Consider the following 20277-nt stretch of genomic DNA (forward strand, 5'->3'; position numbering starts at 1 on the left):
GAGATTCCGCTAAGAGCAATTTCCCTCTGTTTCTCCTTATCCTGACCAGCCAAAAATTTTAATCAAATTACATATATTGGAAAGTTAAAGACAGAAAAGCCCAGTGAGCCATGAAATACACTTTACAACAGCGTGCACAGCACTTACCCTACTGGTTTAGATGAATAGAAAAATCCATTTAAAATGTTAGATGAACACACAGCAGAGACGATTATAAATTCTTAGAGTTGTAGGTTTTAATCCCATTTTTTATGCATAGTTTTATATCCAGGAATTTTAAACATGGGATAAATGATAAAAAAAAAAGATGGTGAAAGAACTTACATGAATTGTTCTATGATGGGAGTAAATAATTGTAACTAATAATGAAATTGAGATACAAGAAAGTTGGACAGGATTATTGCCATATTGATAGAATCAGATGATATTCTTTGTGTTTTTTAGCTATATGGGTGTCAAAACAGAAACAAAATTATTTCAGGTATGGAAGGAGAGAATGGAAGGAGAGAAGGTGGACACAATCCTGGGACAACAGAAAGACAAACAGTCTCATCTATGGGTTGTAACAGTAGAATTAAATTTAGCTTCTATAGGGCAACACTGCATTTGATTAAACATACCCCTTTTCAATGCTGGTTATTTCAAGAGCCTCAGAATACCTGTCTTGGGTCCAAAAAATTGCTTAATGCTTCCTACTATTTCATCAGAATTGTACTTGATTTCCACAAAACAGCTAGGGCAACTGGGCTCCTGGCTTGACAGAAATGAGAACTGGCCAAAAAGAAACCACATAAGGATTTTCACTCATCATTAAAAATTCAACTCACAGAACCAGATGAAAGAGTCAATTTTTAATTATTCAGAGAGCAGAAAGGCTCCCTACCTCAGATTTCCCCAGGTTGGTAGATTTCTCATGTTTTCTACTAAAAGTCTCATTTTGTTTTGCCCAGAAGAGTCCAAAAACAGCCTAAATGCTACCTCACACATCCCAGAATGAAAGTCAATTGAGGGCCCTGCAGACAGAGCTAGATTGAAAAAGGCCTGGGGACACTCCTTCTCCTCTAGAAGCAGTGACTCCTGGTCCAGTCCTGCCCCCGACTGCTGTGGGAGTTCTCAGAGGCCTGGACCTAACACTCCTCTTCCACCACTTGAACACCCCTGCCCATTAATTTCCTACCACCTCGACTCCGACGTTACCACCGAACCACAACGGTTTTCTCTAAGGTCACTGCATAGTCAAATGAGTAGCTTCCCCAACGTTCTCCTTGAACGCTGCCACATTCTCTTCTACTAATCACCAGGCTCTTGAAACTCCTTCCTGCTTATGTGACAGTTCATTATGAGTTCCTCTCCTACGTTCTGCTCATCTTCCTCTATTTTGCTTGGTCCCTTTCCTTTCCTAGATAGTAAACATTTTCACAAAACCAAGAGTGTTTTTGTCCTTTTGCTTACCTCTCTGGGTAATAAACCCTCTCTCATGGTATCAACTGTGTCAAACCCACAAGTCCCACTTTGACTTTTCACCTATCACTAGATTCTTGTCTCCTACTGACACTCAAATTTGAAAGGATTGAGCTGCAGAATTTCAAGGTGACTCCCTTTGATTCCCATCCCTTGGTATCCATACATTTGCATCATACTCTCCCCTTCAGTGCAGGTAGAGCCTGTTACTTGAGTCTAGCCAACAGAATATGGCAAAGGTGAAAAGAGTGAGCAGATGTAACTAAGGTCCCTAATCAGTTGACTTTGAGTTCATCAAAATGGAAATTACACTACATGGGCCTGACCTAAAAGAGGGTGCAGGCTCTCCTTGAAAGAAGAAATGTTAAGCAAGAGACACTCCCCTGTTGACTTGGAAGAAGCAAACAACCATGTAGTGAACTGTTTAGGGAGAGGACAGCCTATAATTGCAAGGAACTGAATTCTATCAATAGTCTGAATGTGCTTGGAAGAGGACTCAAGCTCCTTATGAAAACATCATCCCTGGCTGACACCTTGATTGCACCCTATAGGACCCTGAGCAGAGGACCTAGTTAAACTCTGCCCAGATGCTGACCCACAGAAATTGTGTATTGTTTTAATCCACTAGTTAGTGGTAATTTGTTTTGCAGCAATAGAAAACTAAATTCTTACCTTCCTAACCTATTTATTATTGTCCTTTCAGGCTCAAATTTCTCAAGTCACCTGTGACTCTTTCCTTTCATCAGATACCAAGACTTGTCATTTATTCTTGACCAATATCTATTAAATTAAATTACATTTCTCTATTTTATTCAAACCTCTCATTTATTCAGCAAATGTTTACCAGACATTTTGTCCAGCTCTGGTTATGCAATAACTGAATTTATGCTGAATAAGATAGGTATGGTTTCTGCTCTTATGCAAAGTAAAGTTTAGTGGATAAAATGAATACTGAACATATGATTGCAAGGTGCTTTGAGAGAGTTCTGCAGGGGACTCCAGCCTAGTCTGGTTGAGGGATGAGGCAGGAAAGGCCTTCCTACCTCAAGCCTGAATTACTGTGCCAGCCATCTACCGAGTCTCCCTACTTCTCATTCCCCCAGACAGTACATTCAGAGTTACTGGATTTCCCTTTCTCAAAGATAGTTTAAACCTATTGGCCTCTGCTTGAGGACTTTCAGTGGCACTGTATTACCCCATAGATATAATAAGCACCATGTTAATAAGGTTGCAGCAAACATCAATTGTCTCTTACCTAACAAAGGCCCAGAATGGTTTAAAGACTTGGCTGAAGCCACAGAAGTCGCAGAAATAGGATTGAATTCCCTGTGAGCTAACTCTGAATCAAATTCTTTTTTTCACGATTGCTACTTCTTTCATATTATAAAAAGAAAAAGATCTAATCATGAGTATGGAACAAATATTATAGATAAATTAGGTATAGTCCCCAGAGGAAAAGCACATCACCCACTTATGGTCTACAAGCTTGAAGCCGATTGAAAATCAACATTTGGTTAACACAGCTGGTCTCATAACCCATGACTATAAAATGAGGGTCACATTTACACTGATACCTAGATTACAATAAATCTGAAGCCCCCACCTGCCAGAGGGGAATATAGCAGCAGTGTTGATGCTCCTGATCTTCTGTCCAGCCCCCTTTAACTGGTGTGCATTCACTACTATGTTTGGATTTTAACAAGGCACAGCTTCCCTTTCCTTCAAAGAACTGCCCTCAGAAGCTTCTTTATTGGGAAGGCTGTTCCAACCCCCAACACTTGGGCCAAACTTCAGCCAATGACTGGCCAATACTCTACAAAAGACCAGCCCCTCTTGACTCAAGGTGGGACCAGTTATGAGATGAAACCTACCCTCCAGAGCTTTTGTGTGAGTTCTGACTGAAGCTAACCTCCAGCTGAGACCTCATTCCTAGGTTGCTATCTTCGCCTCCTTACCATGTTTCTCTCATGCCCTTCTCCAGAGAATAGTCCTCAAATCAATCACTTGAGTAAGAATTCTCACCTCAGACTCTGCTTTTAGGGAACTTATTCCCAAAGAATAAACTTATTCAAAGTGTCCCTAATTTGTTTCAGTGAGCCTCCAAAGGGGGCCTCATCAATGTCTACTGGCCACTCTGTCACGGCAGCTTCATGGGGCATCCACCACTTTCCCTCTCCCATGCATATGTCCTCACCACTGCCCAGGAATCTACTTGAATGAACCCCACTGTGATTTCTGCTGAAGGCTCTCATTCTGAGAACAACAATGTCCACAACAAGGATGCTAGCAGCTTTTGGATATTCCTTAAACTGCCAGTCCTCAAGATGCCATAACTGATCTGACTTCCCTGCTGTTGGCAGAATGGCCTCTACCTTCACGTTCTGGATACTGGATACTTTCTGGATAAAAGTCCCACAACAGCTCTGCTTTTGCCCAAAGTTTTAGGAGGTCTGGTTTCTGACCTTTATTTCTCTAATCCTAAGGGATCAAACCCATTTCTAGTTGCAGAAGGCAAAGCTGACACCATCCCTTTAAAACCTTCTTGCAGTATATGTCCCCAACCAAACATATCCCTCTTGTTCCAGCTAAAAAAACAAAGCCCTATGATGTGCATGAGTGTGCTGGGAGAGAGTGTTGTCTATACTAGCATCTTCTGGCATCCAGTTCAAAAAACTTTTTTTTAATTTCATTTTTATTTTAAGCCTGTGTTATCACGGAAACCTCCTCCCTGAAACGATTTTGGCTAGAGAACTTCTGCAAAGAAGAACAGATACAACCTGTTAAGAAATTATTCTTTCATAAAAGTTATTAAAAGGTACTTAAACATACATAGAAGAAACTTTCAAGGTATAATTCTTTAAGCTGTTATCTACTTTAGTTTTACATAAGGAAATTCTAAAATGAAATTCAAGGTGTTTTCCATTTCTCTTTCATAGAGATTTAATATTTATTTTATTACAAACATTTTCAAGCATACAGCAAAGTTGAATTTTACAGTATACATCTCTCTATACATCACCTAGATTCTACCACTATACTTGCTTCATCATGTATCTGTATATCTATCCATTCCTCTATTCATCCATCCATCAGACTATGGTGGCATTTTAATTATTTTTAAAGAATATTTTATACTTTGATTTAGAATCAGAAAGTCCATGTGAAAATAAATTCTACTGGATATTATCTCTTCAACGATAAAAATATTATAAGAAGACATACTTGACAGGGTGGCCTGGGAAAGAAAAATTATCTTTAAAAACACTAGTTCTGAGTAAATACTGTTTTCAAGCCATGGGTAAATCAGTCATAGAATAAATCTTATGGAAAGCTGAGCAGAATGCCAGGTACAGTTTTAAGTAATAATTCTCTAAAGCCCTGGTCTGTTCCATTGTCAATGTGGGAAGCTATTTTTATTTAATCAGTAGTAAATGTGCCTATTCATTAACAATTGTATATAAAGTCAGAAACTGAACTCTACTTACAATGTTAATGCACTAAATGGAACCATATATTTTAACACAATGATTTAAAAAGATTCAATCACTTCTCTAACATTTACATTTATATGATCTAATCACCCAAAAGTGTTAAATTAGGAGCAATATATTCCATTCTGTGATGTCATTTTTGATAGGGGTCCAAGAAAAGAGACACAGAAGTTTGATTTAGCAGACATGCATTCTGTTTCACTCTTGTAAAAGTAAAATTTAATCATGTTGGTACACTCAAAATAGTTTTTTATTTCAAATAGAATAACCACAGTTGACTCAAAGAGAGAATTCGCTTATTTATTCTCTACCTAAAATTACTAATTCCTTGAGAGTGCTGTAAGAAGATGGAGTGGTGGTGAAAACCAAATACCTACATAAAAACAGAGCAAGTAGACAGCAAAACTCAAAATCCATGGACTACATTTACAACCAAACTTGGTGATAAACTATCTCTATGAACCCCGAGATATAAGTGGGGTTCAAACCACCAGCAACCACAAGATTTGCCTAGTATCAGGAGCTATGAAAGGGGAATCACAGAAAAGTTACAGAGTATCTGCCAGATATGAGAATAGGAAATCTCAAAATTGCCTATAGGAATTCACTGAAAGCATAGCAGGCCAGTTAGAAGACAGCAGCTGAAACTGGCAAAACTTTACCTACTCCCATAGAGGGTGAATGCAAGGTACACAACAGCATCTAATGGAGTTGTTAGAGTCTATGAACGTTTGAAAATGACCAGCCAGGGTTCCCTTCCAGGCCAGGACTCTGCACTGTAGAAAAATGGCTGATAGAAGAATATAGCTTGAGAAGAATGAGGACAATAAAGACCATACAAAGAGGTGGTCCAGATAAAAGCAGGAGAGGGAAACAAAACCACGAAATTTAAGGACACAATTCTTAAATTTAATTCTTTATAAAAACAAGAGGGAGCTCTCTGAAATTAGGAAGGCTAAATGAACCAAGCCTCCTTCTAAAAGTTAAGGAAAACTCACATAAAAATAAGCAATATAAAATTACTGAAGTCAAATATCATACTAAGTTATTATTTTTAAAAACAAAATAAGGAACATAATAACATCCCTATAGTCAACAAGAGTATGCCAGAAAAACAGGCCCATAAAATAGATAAAGCTTAACCTACTATTTCAAAATGATCTAAAAGGCATTAAGAAAATGACATAACAGAATAACATAAGTCAAAATCAGAAAAATGAGTTGAGAGAATTCAAGAAAGATTTAGAAATGAAGGAAAAATTTATTTTAGAAATGAAGGCTAAACTAGAAAGAGCATGTGAATGAATAAATAGAATATAAAATGCCTTAAGAGAAATAGAAAGTGAAAGGGGATTTTTCTTTTTAAGTAAAAAGAAAGATATAAAAAGTATCTGAGAAAAAGTAACAAACAGAAAACAGTCAAGGAAGATGCAATGGATAATAGAAGTTCTTGATGAATAAAAGCAGTAGAAAACAACAGAACAAATACTAAAAACTATAAATTAAGAAAAAAATTCCTAAAACAAATATTTGAAGCTACTTTTAAACTCAATGGACTTTAAATAAAAAGAAAAAATTGGGGGGGGGCATTTAGCTCAAAAGGAAAAGAAATTACATTACAATCAGACATTCTAATAGGAATGCTTTATGTCAAAAGAAAATTGAGTAACATATTTAAGACAAGAAAAGAAAATATGAGCCAAAGATTATCTTTGAGCAATATATATCTTCAGGTACAAAGGGCACGGACAAACTATTTTCAATATGTAAGCACTCAGGGAATGTTGTTCCCATAAGTACTTTCTCAGGGACAAGAGAGTAAGATTCAGACAACAAAAATGACTCAGAGATAGCTTCATAAGGACCGATGGTGAGCAGTAAATATATAATTACTTGTAGAACTACATGAAGGTTAAAAATTACATAATACTTATATGCACTGACAGCATAGCTATAGCACAAGCATGAAAAGTATGGGTGGGGTGGGTGGTAAGAATGGGAATACTGTATGCCAAAAAAGAATTTTAACTGCTTTCAGTAATCACAATTGTTGGTGCTATTATTAGTAACATTAGTATTATTTTATTAATATTAGTAATGAGGATTACTAGCATTAGTATTATTAGCATTATTAGTACTATTATTATTAGTATTAGTATTAGTATTCTGAGACTATAGTACAGTTGGGTAAAAACAAAGGAATTATTATGGGCTATTCTAATTTCATCATCTCTTACATTCTTGAGAACCAAGACTCGTGGTGTAGAAAAACGGAGATAGAGATCTAGAAGAGGTGGGTAATCAGAATCCTCTACCAAGCCTGAGGCAAGAAATGTTTAAGATGAACCTGGAACATCTTGTCATACCAGAGAGTAAGGAAGCTACCAAAGATCACTAGGGTCATGTCAAAAGGATCCAGGAGGTGACTTAAGGAGGCTCCTGTTGCCAAAACTGGAATATTTTTGAGCTTCAACAAAGGTAGCAGTGTATTTAAACCTATAAAATCTATTAAATTCATCTGCTTATCACGATATCTTAAAAAATTATCTCCTTCAGTGGATGACAGGGAACCAGCTCATTTTCTTGAAAACTGATAAATAAAGGAAAATCAAGTATTTACCTTGCCTTTCCTATGTAAACTGCACTACTGAGTTACCAAATAGTAGATGAAAAAAAGCACCTCTTTTAAAAATTACTACAGTTAGTAAATGAAAATGAAACAACTGAAGATTATCACCATTTTGCAACCCTAGGAGTTAATACATCTAGACAATGGTGACATTACAAAAGAGAGAAAAGACAGCCACCTGCAATCTTACTAAAGGGATGTAACCTGAGTGTGATCAAGTGTCTGGACCCAGTTTGCAGGAAATACAGAAGAAAGATGAACAAGATAAATAAGATGAACAGTATCGTGAACCCTAATCCTAACTCTAACTCTAATCCTAACCTGCAGTGGAAACACTGCAGGTCAAAATTACCCACATCATTCAACAGATAAACTGTCAAAATTACCCACATCATTCAACAGATAAACTGTGAGGAAACAAAAAGATGTATCAAATAATCAGGCAAGACTGAACTAAACTCAGAGTGTAAGGATGCATGCTTGGATGATAACATCATAAAGAAACATAAGGAAGTAGGTGCTATAGTCAGGAGAGTGGTTACTTTTGGAGAGAGATATGAGGGCACGATACGGTTGGAGAAGCACATGGTGGGGCTCTTGGTCTATCTCTTGACCTGGGTAATGATCATGAGGGTATTAACCTTTTAATAACTCCCTAAATGATGAGATGAGAGGAAACAAGCAATTAGATGCACAGGTCTGGAGTTCTAGGGAGAAGTCAGGGTTGTATTTGGGAGTCAAATAGATGATATTTACATTCATTACTTGTTAGGATTGAATAAGGTCACCTATGAAAGTGGTTGGCTTTTTAAAAGACTAGCAGCTCCAGGAAAGAGCCATGGGAATGTCAACATTTGGATGTGAAACAGAGAAAACAGAAAAGGGTGGGTAGTTACTTGAGAAGCATGTGACTCCTGTAAATCTCCTCAATCCCAAAGCTTACTCCTGTCTGCTGTCATGACAAGACCCACAAAGGCTTCAATGGCGTCACACGGGTGCAATCAGAGAGCGTCTGCCTCAGGTAGAAACCAGGTACCTCCCTGTTCCTGCCCTGGGGAGCTTCTCTGACCCATGGAGTGGGATCCTCAGGAAGCTACTTGACATTTCTGCATGAGTAGTGACTGGGACAATAACACTTGTGGGGCCCCAGTCCTGAGCTGTGGTGGACGAGATCTGACGGATACACACTTCCTCTTTAATCCCCCAGGCTAATAGTTCAGAGGCATATCTTACAAGGCTCTTCAGGGCCTTATAAATCAGTGCCTTATGAATCAAGCACTGGTAGTACCAGTCACCTATAGGCATGGCCTGCTTCATAACATAACCTTTCTCTTCTTTTCTGTGATCTCTCACCTTAGCTCCCTGGAATCTTTCCCCAAATAAACCACCTACACACAAGTCTTTGTCTCAGGTTCTGCTTTGGAGAGAATCAGTATTTTAGGGAGAGAGGACTCAATTGTGTTGATGCTGCTGACAGGTTAAGGATCCACAGAATGTGGCTAGATGGAATTCCTAGGTACCCTGACTAGAGCAGTTTCACTGGAGTGATCGGGCAGAAGCTCGATCAAGGTGGGAGGAAGCTCTCATGGGTCCAAATTCTGTGGACCCTTGTCCTCTCGGCAGCATTCAACACAATCCACTACTCTCTCATTTTTGAAATATATCACATTTGCCAGTGACTGGGGAGAAGAGAAAGGGTCAGTAGCTAGACTTACACGTAGGGTTAAAGAGAGGCTTTTTAAAGCCAGGAGACAGTAGACCACGGGGATGATGAGACTATCAAGCAGAGAGGGAAAAACTCATGCCAAAGAGAGAAAGGAATATTGAGAAATGGTGGAGGGGTAGAATCTTCAGCCCAGGTGTCAGGGTTGGCCTTTCATCCACAGAAGCAAAGAGAAGGCAGAACACAGACAGATATGGAGGAGGGTTGGTTTGATGGTTTAGATGGTGGGGAAATAAACGAATTCACTTCTGTTTCTATTTTCTCAATGAATTACCATCATTTCAAAAGCTGAGGGAGAGCAGTAGTGGGTGTAGGAAGATTGAGAAAAGAAGAGGAGGGAAATAATTTTGGAAACAGAGAACACAAACATTAGCCAAGTGATTGCTGAGCTGAACTGAGTGTCCATTTTTTTTTATTTCATGGGAGAGATTGCTAACTCATTTCTATCCCATTTCTGGGAGAATGGGCTTTTTAAGGCCCAGGGTTATACCTGGGTACTGTTTATTTCTAAAAACTCTTTGTTTTCAGCTCCAAAATGGTGGAGTTGGAAAAAAGGTTACAAGGAAGAAGAGCAAGACAGAGATCTAGCTTCTCAAATCAAAAGTAGGTGGTAGTGAAGACCAGTTGAAGAATGACCGCTCAGAGGAGCATGGTCCAAAAGGAGGGATATTTTAATTCAGGTCACAGAATTGGCTCAGTGTTGTTAAGGTCCATAAAAAAAATCCTGCTGCAAATTCACAGATGGTTTTTCAGAAATAGTATACTTCGGAAGATATATTTTTCTCCAAATAATGCATTAAACAGAATGATATTGTTTCCCCCTTTTTCCCCTTAGAAAAATTAAAGTTGTATGAATTTATTACAGAGGTGGAGGGGAAACTTATTAAATAACTGTAGGCTTCTCAAACCATGAGCCTAAGTAGAGAAGTTAATAAGTTCCACGCTGAGCAGTGACATCATTGTTTCCCTAGTTACCCAATGTGGAGGCAGAAATGAATAAGCTAGATATAAATGCAATATCTAATAGGGTGGGAGTGTTAGAACTTTTTATGGCCATGAGGTTGGCAAGCCTTATAACTCAAAATGTGGTCGCTCAAAACATGTAACCAAAAAATGTCTCAGGGCCTATCAATTCATTGCTTATGGCTTTGGCAAAATATGTTCTATATCCATGTACCTGGATGGAAGCTAAACGTAGGTGGTTCACTGGCTATACCTAAAATCCTGGACTAGGGCTTTGTGGATATGTCAACACAAAAACATACACATATTTTGTATTTTACACAGAGCTAGTAGATAACAAGTAGGTAGTAAATATCACATGATTTTAAAATATGTATTGCTTGTTTATATAATACACATGGTTCATTCCTTTCAGTTAAATGACACATACTCATGTAGACACTCTGAAAAGCTGAAACAATCCTATTCCTATTTTGATATGAAATTCAGCTTTACTTTTCCTGTGTGCTTATTTTAATAAGTAACAACCAAATAGTCTTTTTTTGTTTTTAATGTGATCGTCTTTCACAATCATCTTAACTACTTTTTGGAGCAATTCTAATAGGTAAGCTAGAATGATCATTTCCATTTTAGAATTGCAAAACTAAAGTACAGATAGGATACATTTCTGTACAAATTCAGCTTTTACTGTTGTTATACATATTTTTTTTTTCCAGATTGGATGTGAGATCAGTGACCAAAGAAGATGGCTTCTGAATGGTACCTCATCCTTATATTCTAGGATCTGGAGACTTGTATTTGAGTGCCAAGCTTGATATATAGAAACTAGAAGATTATACACACTGTCTATGGCTGACAGACACAATGTCAAAAATTCACCCTAGGAACTGCTAAACATGCCTGAACAAAATTTCATTTTCCATGAAAATTATAGAACATAATTTTTTTTGAAAATTTGTAGAAATCCTCATTTTCCAGTGTTTAACAATGTCACATTATTTGGACAATAATTTTTCTAGTCTTCAGTTTATCAAATAGCAAGTTTTCAATTATTTTTATGGAGCTTTTCCTTTCAAGCAGAATATCTTATTTTTATTTTCATCTCATTCCCAAATAAAAGTGTAACCTCTTTTCAGAATTTTAGGGCTGTGCACTATAGCCATCAGGCTAACAAAAATCTTTACAGATGAATAGGATTTTCTTTTCTTTTTTCCTTTCTTCTTCTTTTTTTTAATTTGCCATGTGTAAAATGGCAAAGAAATTGACTGAAAACAATTGGCTGAAATAACAGATCAACTGACAGGTTAAGTTTAGGCAAAATATCTTCAGACACAAGTTTCCACTATTTTCTATTAATTGTTTCTTTTATTTTTAGTTAACTCCAATAACCCCTTATTATTTTTAATTTTTACCAAAGTTAGAGATTTTATAAAGTTTTAAAAGTCTAACAGCTTTAAAAAGGTTATTACAAACTTCATTTCTCACTCCCAACCCCATCACCATATTTCCATGCAACCTTTTAAACTCTTGCAGCAGATTTTCTTGTTTACTTACTTATTTCTAAATAAAGTACTTATTTTGTGACTCTTCCCTTTTAGGCATTATCTATTGATTTCCCAATATAGAAAATGAGGATTTAATTATCTTTTACTTCCTACTCCTCCACACAAATACACACTTTTAATCCCTACCATGATTTTAGTTAGATCACTATTCAGTACTTAGACTATTAAATGCAATCTCCATCTGTGCCACATAATACACTATGCTTATATTTCCTTTCTTACATAATTTTTTTCTGAGGTGCACAAATTTGAATTAATTATAATTATAGTTCATGACACATAATTATCATTGGTCTATGCATAGCTCTCTTTTATTTAGTTATTTAATCAGCTGTTTTCATTATAACTAGATCTCTTGAACTGATACCTAAAATGGAAGTTAGAGCCTTGAAAATAGCCTGCATCTAAACATCTCCTTCCCAACCACAACCAATTTATCGTTCTGCTTCCTTTCACCTAAATTAATCATAGTCCTGAATCTTGTGTTTGTCATTCCCTTACTTTCATTTTTAAAAAACTTTATTGCATCTATATGTATTCCTATGTAAAGGGATTCACAGGAGTGGTAGATAAAAAGGGGGCTTCACTTTATGGTAAACTTTGTAACTGGGGCCAATCCTTCCACTAAGAACAAGTTGAAATGCTAGAGAAAATATTTCCAAAAATCTACTTGAAATTACCAGAGAGATACCAAAACAGTAAAGAACTGTGAGATCATTACCAGGGAGAAGAAACCCAGAGAGGTGTGGAATTTGAGGCTATATTCCTCTTAGTCATCTGCTGTTTTTGGAAGAGGTGACTAAATAGCTGAGCAAAGCTTCCAGTGGACATGTAAGACCAACAGACAAAATTGGAGTTCAGTGCCCACCAAGGCAGTGGTTGTCTAGGATATCCTCCAGGTTTTAGATTGAGATCCTAAAAGCTAAATACTAGGAGTAAAATGTGAACTGAATCCAGACTGGACCTAAGACTTTGAAGCTGTAATTTTCTCAGTCCTCTAAGAGATTAAGGTGATCCAATACTACTAATGCCCTTAGTAATCTTCTGGAAACAAACGCAAATCTTTGCTGGAGTAAGACAACCTCATCTTAGATCTCAAAGTATCTGTACAAGCTTTCACATAAAATGCCTGGTATTCAATAAAAGATAACCAAGCATATGAAAACATTATGAAAAATTTGAAAAACAACGGACAAGAGAGGATCAAAATAATGGAGTCATCCAAGACACACTTTAAATTAACTACATTTAATATGTTCAAAGAATTAAAAGACAAGATGGAGAATTCCAGTAAAGAACTGGAAGCTATAAGATAGAATAAAAAAATTCTAAAATGTTAAACAACAACTATTACTGAGACCCCGATGAATAGATCTAATGGTAGATTAAACACAATTGAAAAGAGAATCAGTGAATTGGAAGATAGATCAGATAAAAAAACTTAAATGAAGCAAGTAAGAAAAAGAATAAAAAGGAAAGTTTTTCCTGTTCTTTCTTGCAGCTTATTCTTTCTGTAAGAAATATAGATGACACAGAATGGGAGAAGGAAAACTGGACAGAAGTAATACTTGAAGAGATAATGACTTAAATTTTTCTAAAAATGATGAAATACTCCAAATCACAGATTCAGTCATATTATAAATTACAAACAAGATAAATATGCACACACACATGCCCAGACATATAATAGTATACCTACTAAACACCAAAAACAACAAGAAAGAGAAAAACGGACAGGAAAAAAAAAAAAAGGACAAACTGTCCTCAAAGGAACATCTGGTTAAATAGGAGCAATGGAAACCAGAAGACAATGAAACAGCATTTTTAAAGTGAAAAACAAAAAAAACAAAAAAACAAAAAAACCCAGTCTAGAATTCTATTCCCAGAAAAAGCAATGCTTAAAAAAGAAAGTATAATAACAAGATTTTCAGGGGAAAAAGTGAGAGAATTAAAACATGTTCACCAAGCAGAAGGAAAATTATTTCAGGGGAAATTTAGAAATGTAGAGAGGAATGAAGAGCAATAAACAGATAAATATGTGGGTAAATCAGGTCAATACTGATTGCAGAAAACAATAGTCATAAATGTACTGTGGAGCTAAAAACATAGAGATAATTAAAATACAACAATGACAACAATGGTAAATAAATAAGAAGAGTGATAAATAGGATTTAAATTTTTTCAAAAGTCTCTGAATTGTCTAGGAAGAGATAAAAGTACTAATTTATATTAATTAGACTTTATACATCAAGGATATGAGCTATAATCTCTATGATAACCACAACAAGCAAAAGAATATGTGACTAATAAGTGACTAGAAAGCAGGAAAATCAAATGTTAAAAAATTTTCTATAAATACATAAGGCTGTATATACTTGAGACTTACTTTTTCCACTTATAGAATCACTCTGATTCATCTATGTAATTATTTGTTTTAACTGCTTAAATGATCAGCTTGTTCATCTATTCTCCCACTGATAGGCAGCTTTTGGGTTATTTCCAGGTTTCTGCCAAATAGTGCTGTGGTGAAACTTCTTGTACATTTCTCCATTATATATATTTAAAACTTTCTCTTTCCCCCTAAAAGAGGAATGCTGGGTCACAGTGTATGTTTTTCTTCAACTTTGGGAGCTAATGCCAAAACATTTTTTTTTAATATTACCAGCAACACATAAAAGGTTTTGTGAATCTACATCTTATTCCATATTTGGTATTACGAGTTTAAACATTTTGCCAATGAAGTGGCTATATAATTGTGATCTTGTTTGATTTGTATTTTCTTCATCATCAGTAATGTTGAACATCTCTTTGGGTCTATTGTCCACGTGTAATTTCCTCTTCTGTGAAATACTTCTTTATATCCCCTTCCCATTTTTTATTGGTTTGTTTGTGGTCTTCTAATTGGTTTTTAGAAGTTCCTTTTATATTCTTGACATTTTTTGTCATTTATGTATATTGTAAATATCTCCTCAAGATTCTTATTTTTTTCACTTCCTTTTGATGAGTACAAGTTCTTAACTCTAATAAGCACTGTACAACTTTTTAATTTTCTCTGAAATTAACAATGGTCTTTTTGTAGATTTACTTGCTTTTTATGCACTTGTTGCTTATATAATACAGATCCTTTCCAGAATGTGCAAGTTTCACTTGAGATATTCAAATTAGGTATTCTATCAATTTTATCTTCCTGAAGAAATCCTTCCTGGAACCTTGTGACCTGTTCCATCCCATATGTGTTGCTTTCCAGGCACGGCTGTTACCTGGAGGTCTCCATTTTACCCATCCTGGGGACTTGCCTTGTCTCTATGTTTCTTGGATCTAGCTTTTACTTTTTCTTACTTCATTTCTTGTTCTGGTGGAGCACATCCTCCTGTAGCTTCCTGAGAAGAGGTGCAAGGAAGATAGATTTTTAGAAATCTTCATTATGCCCTAACATTTTTGATGGAAATAAAATTGAAGCTGGAAATAATTTTCCTTCAAAAGTTTGAAGACATTGTTTCATTGTCTTACAGCTTCTACTGTTATATTTTGAGGCATTTGGTCTTGAGTATGGTATGAAATCTTTCTCCAGTCCTCTGGAGATTGTAGGATTTTTTCCCCTTAGTACTTTGAAATGTCATAATATGATATGGTGTGGGATCTATTTTAGATCACCGTGAGGGACAAGCATGCTTTTCACTTCTGAGAAATTTTCTTGAATTCCTTTTAATAATTTCTTTCCCTCCATTTTTTGTTTCCTCTTTCTGGAACTCTTATTATTTAGGTATTGAATCTCCTGGATTGGTCTTCTAATTTTTTTTTCTCTCCTACTTTCTATATTTTTGTCTTTTTGTTTTACTGTTTGGGTATTTCCTAAACTCTATCTTCTGTACATATTTTCTATTTTACCTACACTCCCTTAATATCTGCTATCATAATTTTAATTTCCAAAAGTCTGTTTCTTTGTTCTCTGAGTTTTTTTTTTTTTAACATGTCACCTTGTTCTTCACCTGTGAATGTAACAGCTTCTCTTATCTTCCGAACATCCTGTTCATAGGGAAAACTTTTCCTGTCCTTTTGGCATTCCCTGGCTATTTGCTCAAAGCAAAAGTTGTCCACCTGAAAGCTGATTGGAAACTCTGTGTATGTACTTGTAGTTTGTTGACTGCAGTCTTCATTGTAAGGTGATCTAGCTGGGCCTATTCTTTAGGAGATTCCCAATGTCAAGATCCTAGTTCTACTCCTTGGGGACATCCTAATATCAGGATTTTAGATCTTTTCTCTCTCTGACAGAAGATTTCTATTTTTCTGCCAGTTGCATGTTGGTTGACAGTCAGCAGTCAGGGAGCTGAGAAGGTCAGGGGCAGTTTTTGTGTAAAGTGGGAAAGGGATAAAAGAATAATTGCTTCATTAACACACTGTCAGAGAAGACGTAACCCCATCTTCACCCTTGCCTTCCAGAGATACGTCAGTCTTGGGGGATTTTGCAATGTAAATTGAGTTTCTGTTCAGCTCTCCTCACTGCCAGTTTAGGATTGCTTTCTCTAGTGTGCTAAGTCAGTACATACATACTTTCCAGCCTGCAAAATTTTGAGGCTGTTAACTTCCTGTTCTGTCTTTTATTTTAGGTTTGTGCCTTTAACTGGAAATTCTACTTAAGCTTTTTAAAGCATTGTCAGGTCAATTCAACAAGCACATACTGAACACCTATCAGGTGCCAGGTTCACAGATCCATCACAACATTAATGGATCGGTGGGCTTTGGCTATTATTAAATTCTGAACTGAAATGACAGATGCTTCTCAAGTCTTTATTGTTCTCCTTGCAACCACTGAGCTACTTCCTCCAACCCTGAGGTATTTTGCTTATTATTTTATCTCTGGGGTACCATTAATTCTTTTCCTCATTTTCTATCAACTGGAAACATTTTTTCTCATCTTAAATTTCCTTTTAGACTTAACTACATAACCTATTTCAGAGTCTACATAAAAATGTCTCCTTTACCAATCTCAAATAAATAGAGAGGATTTTAAACTCTGTATAGTAAGAAAAATTACTTCCAATTTGTGTTCAAGCTAAAAATGGATCATCCTCCCTACTCCCATCCAACAGTTCCATGATTCTTCCTGTGTCATAGACCAGGCAATATTCAGAGTTGTTGTAATTAATCACTTTATATGTTAAAATGGTTATTATTTACTAGTGCCCACTATGTACTGGAAATTTTCATATGGTTTGAGTAGTACTGGGTTCTAGAGGTCCAGTGTCTGAATTCCAACTTCAAAAATTATTAGTTATGACTTTGGTTGAATTATTACTTTGTGCTTCATTTCTTCATCTGTAAAACAAGGAAGATAATGGCACCTATCTCAAATGACAATTTTCTCTTCTATAAAGTGAATATAATAGTATCTCCCCCAAAAGACCATTTTTGAAGATTAGATGACAATATATGTCAAGTGCTTAGCAGAGCACCCGGTACACAAGAGGCAACCTGTGCTGTCTGTTAATACTATTGTTGTATTATAATTATTCTATTCTCATCCCATCTAACAGATTAGGAAATATAAATTCAAAGTTCATTTAATTTGTTCTTGGCTGCATAGTTACTCAACCTCGAAGGTGGAATACAAACTCTAGCAATTATGACAAAACTACCACCTTTTTCAGAGTGTCAATACAGCACATGTCCATTAAAAAATATAATTCTTTTTAGTCTTGTTGATTAAGTATTTATTAACCAACGATTATGTACTAGACATCACAGAGTTCAAATGGACCAGTTTCTCAAATGGATGAGAAGAGAAAGTAGGGAGGTGTCCTTGCAATGGGGCAGTCTGGCACAGGGTGTCATAGCCTAGGTAGGATGAGGAGGGCTTCCATGGAAGGTGGGGGCTGGGGAGGAGGTAGTAGCTGCAACCCTGGGCAGGGTGTCAGAGCCCAAGTGGGATGAAGAGGGCATTTTTTAAAAACATTTTTTAATTGAGTTATAGTCATTTTACAATGTTGTGTCAAATTCCAGCATAGAGCACAATTTTTCAGTTATACATGAACATACATATATTCATTGTCACTTTTTTTTTGCTGTGAGCTACCACAAGATCTTGTATATATTTGTATATAATCTTGTTTATCTATTCTACATATGCCTGTCACGATCTACAAATTTTGAACTCCCAATCTATTCCTTTCCTTCTTCCTCCCCCTCGGCAACCACAAGTTTGTATTCTATGTCTATGAGCCTGTTTCTGTTTTGTATTTATGGCTTTTTTTTTAATTCCACATATGAGTGATCTCATATGGTATTTTTCTTTCTGTTTCTGACTTACTTCACTTAGAATGACATTCTCCAGGAACATCCATGTTGCTGCAAATGGCATTATGTTGTCAGTTTTTATGGCTGAATAGTATTCCATTGTATGAATATACCACATCTTCTTTATCCAGTCATCTGTTGATGGACATTTAGGCTGTTTCCATGTCTTGGCTATTATAAATAGTGCTGCTATGAACATTGGGGTGCAAGTGTCTTTTTGAAGTAGGGTTCCTTCTGGATATATGCCCAGGAGTGGGATGACTGGGTCATATGGTAAGTCTATTCCTAGTATTTTGAGGAATCTCCATACTGTTTTCCACAGTGGCTGCACCAAACCGCATTCTCAGCAGCAGTGCAGGAGGGTTCCCTTTTCTCCACACCCAAGAGGGAAGGGAACAGCACTGACAAAGGGAGACTGGTTACATGCAGGGGAGTTAATTAAAGAAGTAAATGTTTTAAGGATAATGGGAGACAGATTATCGCATTGTCAGAAAAGGGAGTTACATATATGGAAAAGACGAAAACTAAATTCAACTTTGTGGTGTTGGATTGGAATTGAGGGTATTGGTATGAACTACACATCTGTAAAAGAAAGGATAGTTTATAACCTTCCCACAAAGAAAATTTCAAGTTCAGATGGCTTCTGGGTAAATTCTCCCAAAATATCTAACGACAAAATAATAACAATTCTATTCCAGCTCTTCCAAAAAATTGAGAAGAATTACTTCCTGAGGTCAGCATTACAATGAAACCAAAACTCAGACAAAGATTTATAATAAGAGAAAATTACAAAGTGATATTCCATGTGAAGATAGATGCAAAAATTCCAAATGAATTTTAGCAAATCAAATCTAACAATATTGTAAAAGAATAGAACATCACAACCCAGTGGGATTTGTCCTGGGAATGCAGGGTTGTCTTAACATTAGAAAATCAATGGAATTCATCATGTTAACAAACTAAAAAGGAAAAACATGATCATCTCAAGAGATGCAGAAAACACATTTGACAAAATCCAACTGAGCTTCTGCTACCATGTTGTCAAGGGAAGCCTCTGTTGAGAATCATGGTTTTAGAGAAGAGGGTTAACATACAGAAGACTATCTATTCTGTTCTTAAGGATATGCAGAAGTGGGACTCGATAGCCATTCTTTTTACATGCTGCTAGTATAGACTCTAACTTTCATTATTATCTCTTACCTAATTACATTATGTTGCACTTAAACTCAGTGTTTCCCAAACTCTGTTCCTTAAAAACACTAGCATCGTTTGAAGTATAAGGCTCTTCTTGTACCCTAAATGCACATTAACATATTAAAATTTCTAACTTCAGGGAAGAAATAGTATCCAAGATGTTTTTCTTGCATGTGATTTTCAATCATTGCTTTCTTATCAGGGTGAATTATTCTGTATTTGCTGCTAAAAGTATTTTATTTTTGACTCACCTGTTTGTCATTGCTTATATATTTTATAATATTTATAGGAGCACAGAAAATAGCATGGTTAGAATGGTCTGGGACAACTTCATGAAAGGCTAGATGTTCCTGACCCTAGCCTGCTGCCAGCAGAATTTTCTGAAAGTGATAACCACTTTTGTCACAGCACTCCGCTCATATACCTTCCTACATGTGCCAATGCTATACCACCACCATGGAAACTGGAAATTTTTCTTATCCACTTTTCCAATTCTTTGCTCTTAATATCTTTTAAGTTCATAAAAGAATCTAAAATGTTTATCCCAGATTAATAAAAGGAATAAGTTGTCAAAAAATATTTAAAAACCACAGAAGACATCAGTCAAAAAGATACTTTCAGTTGACCAGCAGAAACACTTTAAAAAGGCTTCTCTCCATATACCAAGAGAAAGCCATGGAGTAGAAATGAAACTTTACTGGTGTTTGCTAACTGCCATGGTCTGAATGTTTGTGTGATTATGTCATAAGGGTGGAGCCTCATGAATGGAATTAGTCCCCTTATAAAAGAGACCCACCTTTCCATGTGAAGTTTTAGCAAAAAGAAAGCTATGAACAAGGAAGTGGGCTCTCACCTGACATCAGATCTGCTGGTGCCTTGATCTTGGACTTCCCAGCCTGCAGAACTGTAAGAAACAAATTTCTGTTGTTTATAAGCCACACAGTTTATGGTATTTTG

The 20277-nt window shown here is 36.2% G+C and overlaps 1 long non-coding RNA gene across 8 annotated transcripts in view; it reads right to left on the reverse strand.

Moving 5' to 3' along the window:
- Positions 1-20277, reverse strand: part of LOC116278408 (uncharacterized) — a 127744-nt gene that overhangs the window by 86247 nt on the left and 21220 nt on the right. For all 8 annotated transcript variants that reach the window (XR_012071446.1, XR_012071444.1, XR_012071448.1 and 5 more), the window contains one exon: positions 20174-20224. This is a non-coding gene — a long non-coding RNA (uncharacterized lncRNA). The remainder of the gene's footprint in view (positions 1-20173; positions 20225-20277) is intronic.

This window comes from Vicugna pacos, chromosome 3 (assembly GCF_048564905.1).
Source record: "Vicugna pacos chromosome 3, VicPac4, whole genome shotgun sequence".
NCBI classification, from domain to species: Eukaryota; Metazoa; Chordata; class Mammalia; order Artiodactyla; family Camelidae; genus Vicugna; species Vicugna pacos.